We start from the raw sequence: 7,264 nt of genomic DNA on the forward strand, positions 1-7,264 counted from the left end.
GGTTGTGAATACTCAAAATTATTTCCATATAAATTAATGGTAATGCTTCTACACTTTACACCATTTGGGCTTAGGAAGTTTTCATAGGAATTCTCTACTTTCAGATAGCAGGACAAACCTGTATTCAGTAAACCAGCCAATTTATCTTATTGGCTTACTATGATTTTTGTTTTAGGAAGAGAAAAGATCAGCATAGAGCCAAATGCATTGAGAATTAAAGGTTTTGTTTCATAGAACTTTCAGGCTTAAAGAACCTGATAGATTAACTACTGTGCTTTTTAACATATGTCCACATAAATAATGCACAAACACATATAACATACATAGTGCTCATAGGAAACTAACGTGAAGGGGGTTGCATGGTTTGTAAAAACCATATAACACCCACATTAGCTGCATAAAAACAAAGTAGTTCACTCTTCTTGATTTATGTCACCACTGTCATGACAAGAGGCTTCAGTAATATGACCAGTTCACTAGTCCTGATCCTGAAAGGAAATACTGTCATTAACCACCAGTGTCATTGACACTTCTACAGTGCTTATTATGGATCACTCTTCTGAGTACTTTGCACATATTACCTCATTTAATTCATTTAATTCTGGTAGTGAACCTATGCTGATTTTAGATGGATCTTGTCTGAAAGCAGAGATTACCAGAAGGATGTTTAGCTATGTTTTATTGAGTATGCAAAGGCATTTGACTGTGTGAATCATAACAAATTATGGATAACATTGCAAAGAATGGGAATTCCAAAACACTTACTTGTGCTCATGAGGAACTTGTACATAGACTAAGAGGCAGTCGTTTGAACAGAACAAGACATTGCGTGGTCCAAAATCAGGAAAGGTGTGCCTTAGAGTTGTATCCTCTCACTAGAATTATTCAATCTGTATGCTGAGCAGATAATCTGAGAAACTGGACTATATGAAGAACGTGTCATCAGGATTGCAGGAAGTCTCATTAGCAACCTATAATATGCAGATCGCACAACGTTGCTTGCTGAAAGTGAAGATGACTTGAAGTACTCACTGATGAAGATTAAAGATGACACCCTTCAGTATGGATTATACCTCAACATAAAGAAAACAAAAATCTTCACAACTGGACCAGTGTTGTCGTTGTTGTTATGTGCCGTCGAGTCGGCCCCGACTCATAACTACCCATCCTTGAGTTTCCGAGGCAGTATCACTATGGAAGTAGATTGCCCAACCTTCCTTCTGAGGAGTGGCTGGTGGGTTTGAACCTCCAGCCTTCTGGTTAGCAGTCAAGTGCCTTAGGTGCTACACTACCAGAGCATTATAATAAATGGAAAAAAGATTGAAGTAGTCAAGGATTTCATTTTACTTGGGTCCACAATCAATACCCCTGGAAGCAGCAGTCAAGAAACCAAATGAAGTATTGCATTGGGCAAATCTGTCGCAAAAGACCTCTTTAAAGTGTTAAAAAGCAAAGATGTCACTTTGAAGGCTATGGTACGCCTGACCTAAACCTTGGTAATTTCAATAGTATGTGAAAATTGGACAGTGGATAAGGAAGACTGAAGAAGAATGGATGCCTTTGAATTACAGTGTTGGCAAAGAATATTGAATATACCATGGGCTACCAGAAGAACAAATAGCTCTGTCTTGTAAGAAGTACAACCAGAATGCTACTTAGAAGTGAGGATAGTGAGACTTTGTGTCACATGCTTTGGACATGTTACCAGGAGAGACCAGTCCCTGGAGAAGGACATCATGCTTGATAGAGGGTCACTGAAAAAGAGGAAGGCCCTCAATGTGATGGATTGACATGGTGGCTGCAACACTGGTTTCAAGCATAGCAATGATTGTGAGGATGGTGCAGCACCGGGCAGTGTTTTGTTATGTTGTTCATAGGGTTCCTGAGTTAAAACCAATTTGATGGCACCTACCAACAACAACACAACAACAAACCTGTGACAAAATCATTTTGATTCTGCTGGAATCCAGATATTTGGGTTCATGGAATTGGGTGACTTACCCAGGCCATCCACCATTAGGTGTCCTTTTGAACCTTGCAGTGTTAGTGGGGGACCATCTAGTTCTTCTGACCTCAGCCTTTGTGTATTTTTTTAATCAGACTGTTTGTTTGTTGTTGAGTCATTTAAGTTTTTTATATATTCTAGAGATAAGACCCTTATCTGATGTCTTTGCCAAAGATTTTTTTCCCCAAGTTTATAGGTTCCCTTTTTGTTCCCTCAGAAAATTCTTTTGATGAGCATAAATATTTAATTTTTAGGAATAAAAAGAAATGGGCAACATCACAACAGGACCAACAGAAATAAAAAGAATAGTAACAGAATGCTATGAAGAACTGGAATACTAGGAAGAACAAAGGGATGCTGCATGGTTTAAAATCAGAAAGGGAGTGTGCCAAGGTTGTATCCTTTCACCATACTTATTCAATCTGTATGCTGAACAAATAATCTGAGAATCTGGACTATATGAAGAAGAGCATGGCATCAGGATTGGAGGAAGACTCATTAACAACCTGCGATACATAGATGACACAACTTTGCTTACTGAAAGTGAGGATGACTTGAAGCACTTACTGATGAAGATTAAAGAATTCAGTCTGCAGTATGGACATCTCAACAGAAAATGAAAATCCTCACAACTGAACCAATAGGTAGCATCCCAATATATGGAGAAAAGATTGAAGTTGTCAAGGATTTCATATTACTTGGTTCCACAGTCAACACCAACTGAAGCAGTAGTCAAGACATCAGAGGCCATATTGCACTGAACAAATATGCAAAAGACCTCTTTCAAGTGCTGAAGAACAAAGATGTCTCCTTGAAGACTAAGGGGTGCCTAACCCAAGCCATGGTATTTTCAATAGCCTCACATGCATGTGAGAGCTGGACAATGAACAAGGAACACCAAAGAAGAGTTGATGCTTTTGAGTTGTGGTGTTGGTGAAGAATACTGAAAGTACTATGGACTGCCAAAAGAACAAATAATTCTATCTTGGAATAAGTGCAGCTGGAATGCTCCTTGGAAGTGAGAATGGCCAGACTTTGTCTCACCTACTTTGGTTGTGTTGTCAGAAGGGACCATTCTGTGGAGAAGGATTATGCTTGGTAAAGTGGAGGGTCAGTGAAGAAGGGGAAGGCCATCAACAAGATGGACTGTCACAGTGGCTGCCATGATAGGTTCAGGCATAGCAGTGATTGTGAGGTTGGTACAGGACTGGGCAGTATTTCATTCTGTTGTGCATGGGGTCACTATGAGTTGAAGCCAACTCAGTGGTGTCTAACAACAACAACATGAAGAACTGTATTCCAACAAATTTGAAAACCTAGAAGAAATGGACAAAGTTCTAGAAACACAAGACCTACCGAAACTAGCACAGTCTGAGGTAGAAAATGTGAATAGACCCATAACAAAGGAAGAAATTGAGCAGGTCATAAAAAAACTCCCCACACATAAAAAATACCTGGCCCAGATGGCTTCACTGGAGAATTCTATGAAACATTCATAGAAGAGGGCATGTAGTTTGTTGTTGTTATGTGCCCTCGAGTCGGATCTGACTCCTAGGGACCCCTCCTTGGGTTTCCGAGGCAGTATCACTATGGAAGTAGATTGCCCAACCTTCCTTCCGAGGAGTGGCTGGTGGGTTTGAACTGCCAGCCTTCTGGTTAGCAGTCAAGTGCCTTAGGTACTACGTTACCAGTGCTCCCAGAAGAGGGCATATTTATCCTATTCAAGTTGTTCTAGAACATAGTAAAGGATTGCATGCTCCCAAATACATTCTATGAAGCAAGCATACCCTTAGTACTAAAAACAGGCAAAGACACTAAAAGAGGGAAACTACAGACCAATTTCCTTCATGAACATAGATGTAAAAATCTTCAACAAAATCCTAGCCAATAGACTCCAGCACTATCTATCTATCTATCTATCTATCTATCTATCTATCTATCTATCTATCTATCATGACCAAGTGGGATTCATACTAGGTATGCAAGGATGGTTCAACATTAGAAAAACAATCAACATAATCCACCACATGAATAAAATAAGGAAAAGAACCACATGATATCAATTTATGCAAAAAATGCATTTGATAAACTCCAGTACCCATTCCTGATTAAAAAAAACTTTCAGCAAAATAGAAATAGAAGAGACATTCCTCAATATAATAAAGGATATATATAAAAAACCAACAGCCAATATAATTCTCAATGAAGAGAGCCTCAAGGCATTCCCCTTGCAATTGGAAACCAGGCAAGAATGCCCTCTATCACTACTTCTATTCAACATTGTATTGGAAGTTCTAGGCAGGACAATAAGGCAAGAAAGAGAAAGAAAAGGCATCCAGATTTGCAAAGAAGAAGTAAAACTATCTCTATTTGCAGATGACATGATCCTATACACAGAAAACCTGATAGACTCAGCAAGAAACCTGCTGGAACTAATTGAAAGATTCAGCAAGGTGGCAGGATACAAGATTGACATACAATAGTCAGTTAGATTCCTCTACATCAACAAAGAAATCTCTGAAAAGGAAAACAATACCATTTACAATAGCTACCAAGAAGATAAAATATTTAGGAATAAATCTTTCTGAGGACACAAAAGACTTATACAAAAAAACCTCAAAACACTACTCTAAGAAACCATGACACCCGGACTTCCAGTAAGATGGAGGAATAGGCAGACAAGCGACACAGACCCTCTTCAACAAAGAAAAGAAAAACCAATTGACAGAGATATGGAAGATAATCCTGGAGTCCTGAGCTGTGAAAGGAACTATACAGAAGTGGATCAGGCACCAACTAGTGGAAAATCCTCAACGAAAACAGTGAGAACAGAGACAGTCAGAGTTGTGCACTGTCAGGTACTCTAATAGGACCAACAGCCTGAATATTTCCAAATGGTGTTGGAACCTGAGAATAGATCAGCCCCGGTCACCAAGAGCTGCAGGGACAACTGTGCTGGTGGCCTGTGACTAGGAAGGGAAACAGCGAGGAGGGAGACAACCTGAGCTGTTGACTTTCTGCTGTCTGGAAGGTGCAGCCATTTTGATTGTTTACACGTGGCAGCCATTTTGGATATTTAAAGTGACCAAGGGTGCAGCCATTTTGAATCTTTACAAGTGGCAACTATTTTGGATTTTAAAGTGATAGCATTCTCATTCAGATTCCAGGAACCTAAGAATAGGCTCTGTTTGCCAAGGTTGGCAGGGACATACGAGAGGCTGACAGCAGGAAAGGAGACAGGTGGTGAGTGTATAAGTGCTGTCAACTAGTGAATAGAGGAGCACAGCACAGTACTCTGCTTGCGAAGATAACATACAAAGAAAACAAAAGTCATGGGCAAGTCACTCCAACATACAATCACCAATTAAATATAAACACAAAAACGTCACAATGCCTCGGAGACAACAGAACATCACACTCCCCACAAAGAAGCAAGATAAATAAATCAAGAGAAACAAGGGACCAGGATACAGACTCAAAACACATCCCTGAGGAAGATGCAGCATTGGAATGCCCTGATAAGGAATTCAGAAGAATTATATTTAGGTTTCTGCAATGAATTGAGAGATAGATCAAGGAAAACACTGACAAAATTGAGGAAAACACAGAAAAACCCCTACAACAATTTCAAAAAACAATACAAAAACAAAATGACAAATGAAAAATTAGAAATGATACAAAATCTACAGACAGAAATCCAGAAGATTAATACTAAATTTTCAGAAATAGATAAGTCATTGAATAGGAAAAGGAGCAGAATTGAATCAATGGAAGACCGAATTAGTGAGATTGAAGGCAGGTACCTGAACACTTCTTTGGAAAGGGATAAATCAGAAAAAAGATCAAAACAAAATGAAGAAAGCCTAAGGTTCATGTGGGATACCATCAAAACGAATAATCTATGTGTAATCGGAATTCCAGAACAGGAAGAGACAAATAAAACCACAGAGAAAATTATTGAAGATTTATTGGAATAGAATTTTCCTGGTATGATGAAAGATGAGAATATATCCTTTTAGGAAGTCCAACGAACCCCAAACAGGATAGACCCAAAAAGAAAATCACCCAGACATATCATCATCAAACTTACCAGAACCAAAGACAAAGAAATAATCATGAGAGCAGCACGAGAAAAACAAAAAGTTACCTACAAGGGGCAACGAAAAGACTAAGCTAGGATTTCTCAGCAGAAACCAGGCAGCTGAGAAGACAATGGGATGGTATATATAAAACCCTGAAAGAGAAAAATTTCCAACCAAGATTTATGTACCCAGCAAAATTGTCCCTCAAATATTATGGTGAAATTAGGACATTTCCAAATAAGCAGAAATTAAGAGAATTTGTTAAAATCAGACCAACTTTACAAGAGATGCTAAAAGGGAGCCCTTTGGACAGAGAAACAACAGCCAACAACTGACCATTAACACACATGATGATATAACCCAGAAATCAATCCAGATGGTCCAAAGTAAATAAGCCTACAAGATTGTAAACAGGGAACCAGAGACATCAATTGACAAATAAGGACAACTAGAAACCAAAAAGAGGGAAAAAACTGTCATTACAGAACTTCTAGATAGTAAGGAAGTCAAGACAACTACAAGATAGAATGGACTGTTCTAAACTTGGGAAGAAAACTATAAATCACAGGGTAACCTCAAAGAGAAATGATAAACTACATCAAAATAAAAAAGAGAACCAGCACAAATATTTAGCAAATACTAAAACAATAGCAACGAAGGAAGTGATAACATGATTAATAAACAAAATGAGGCAGCATAGAAAATTATTGGAACAAAGAAATCGACACCATGAAAAGCACATAACAAAAATGACAGCAAGAAATTCATATTTGCCAATAATTACATATCTGGCAAGGGATTTACCTCTAAGATTCATAGAAAACTTCAACGCCTCAACACCAAAGGAATTAACAATCCAATTGAAAAATAGGCAAAAGACATGAATAGACACTTCACCAAGGACGATATTCAGGTGGCCAGCTAATACATGAAGAGATGCTCACAATCATTGGCCATCAGAGAGATGCAAATCAAAAGAACAATGAGATACCGTCTCACCCCAGCACTGATGGCAAGGTTCAACGAGACAGAAAATAACAAATGCTTGTGGGGATGTGGAGAGATTGGGACTCTCATGCACTGCTGGTGGGACTGTGAAGTGATACAAACACTGTGGAAAGCAATATGGCGATTCCTTAGAAAGCTGGAATTGGAGATACCATTTGACCCAGCAATC

This window comes from Orycteropus afer, unplaced genomic scaffold (genome assembly GCF_000298275.1).
Source record: "Orycteropus afer afer isolate SDZICR_OR568_19922 unplaced genomic scaffold, OryAfe1.0 scaffold00106, whole genome shotgun sequence".
Classification (NCBI taxonomy): Eukaryota; Metazoa; Chordata; class Mammalia; order Tubulidentata; family Orycteropodidae; genus Orycteropus; species Orycteropus afer.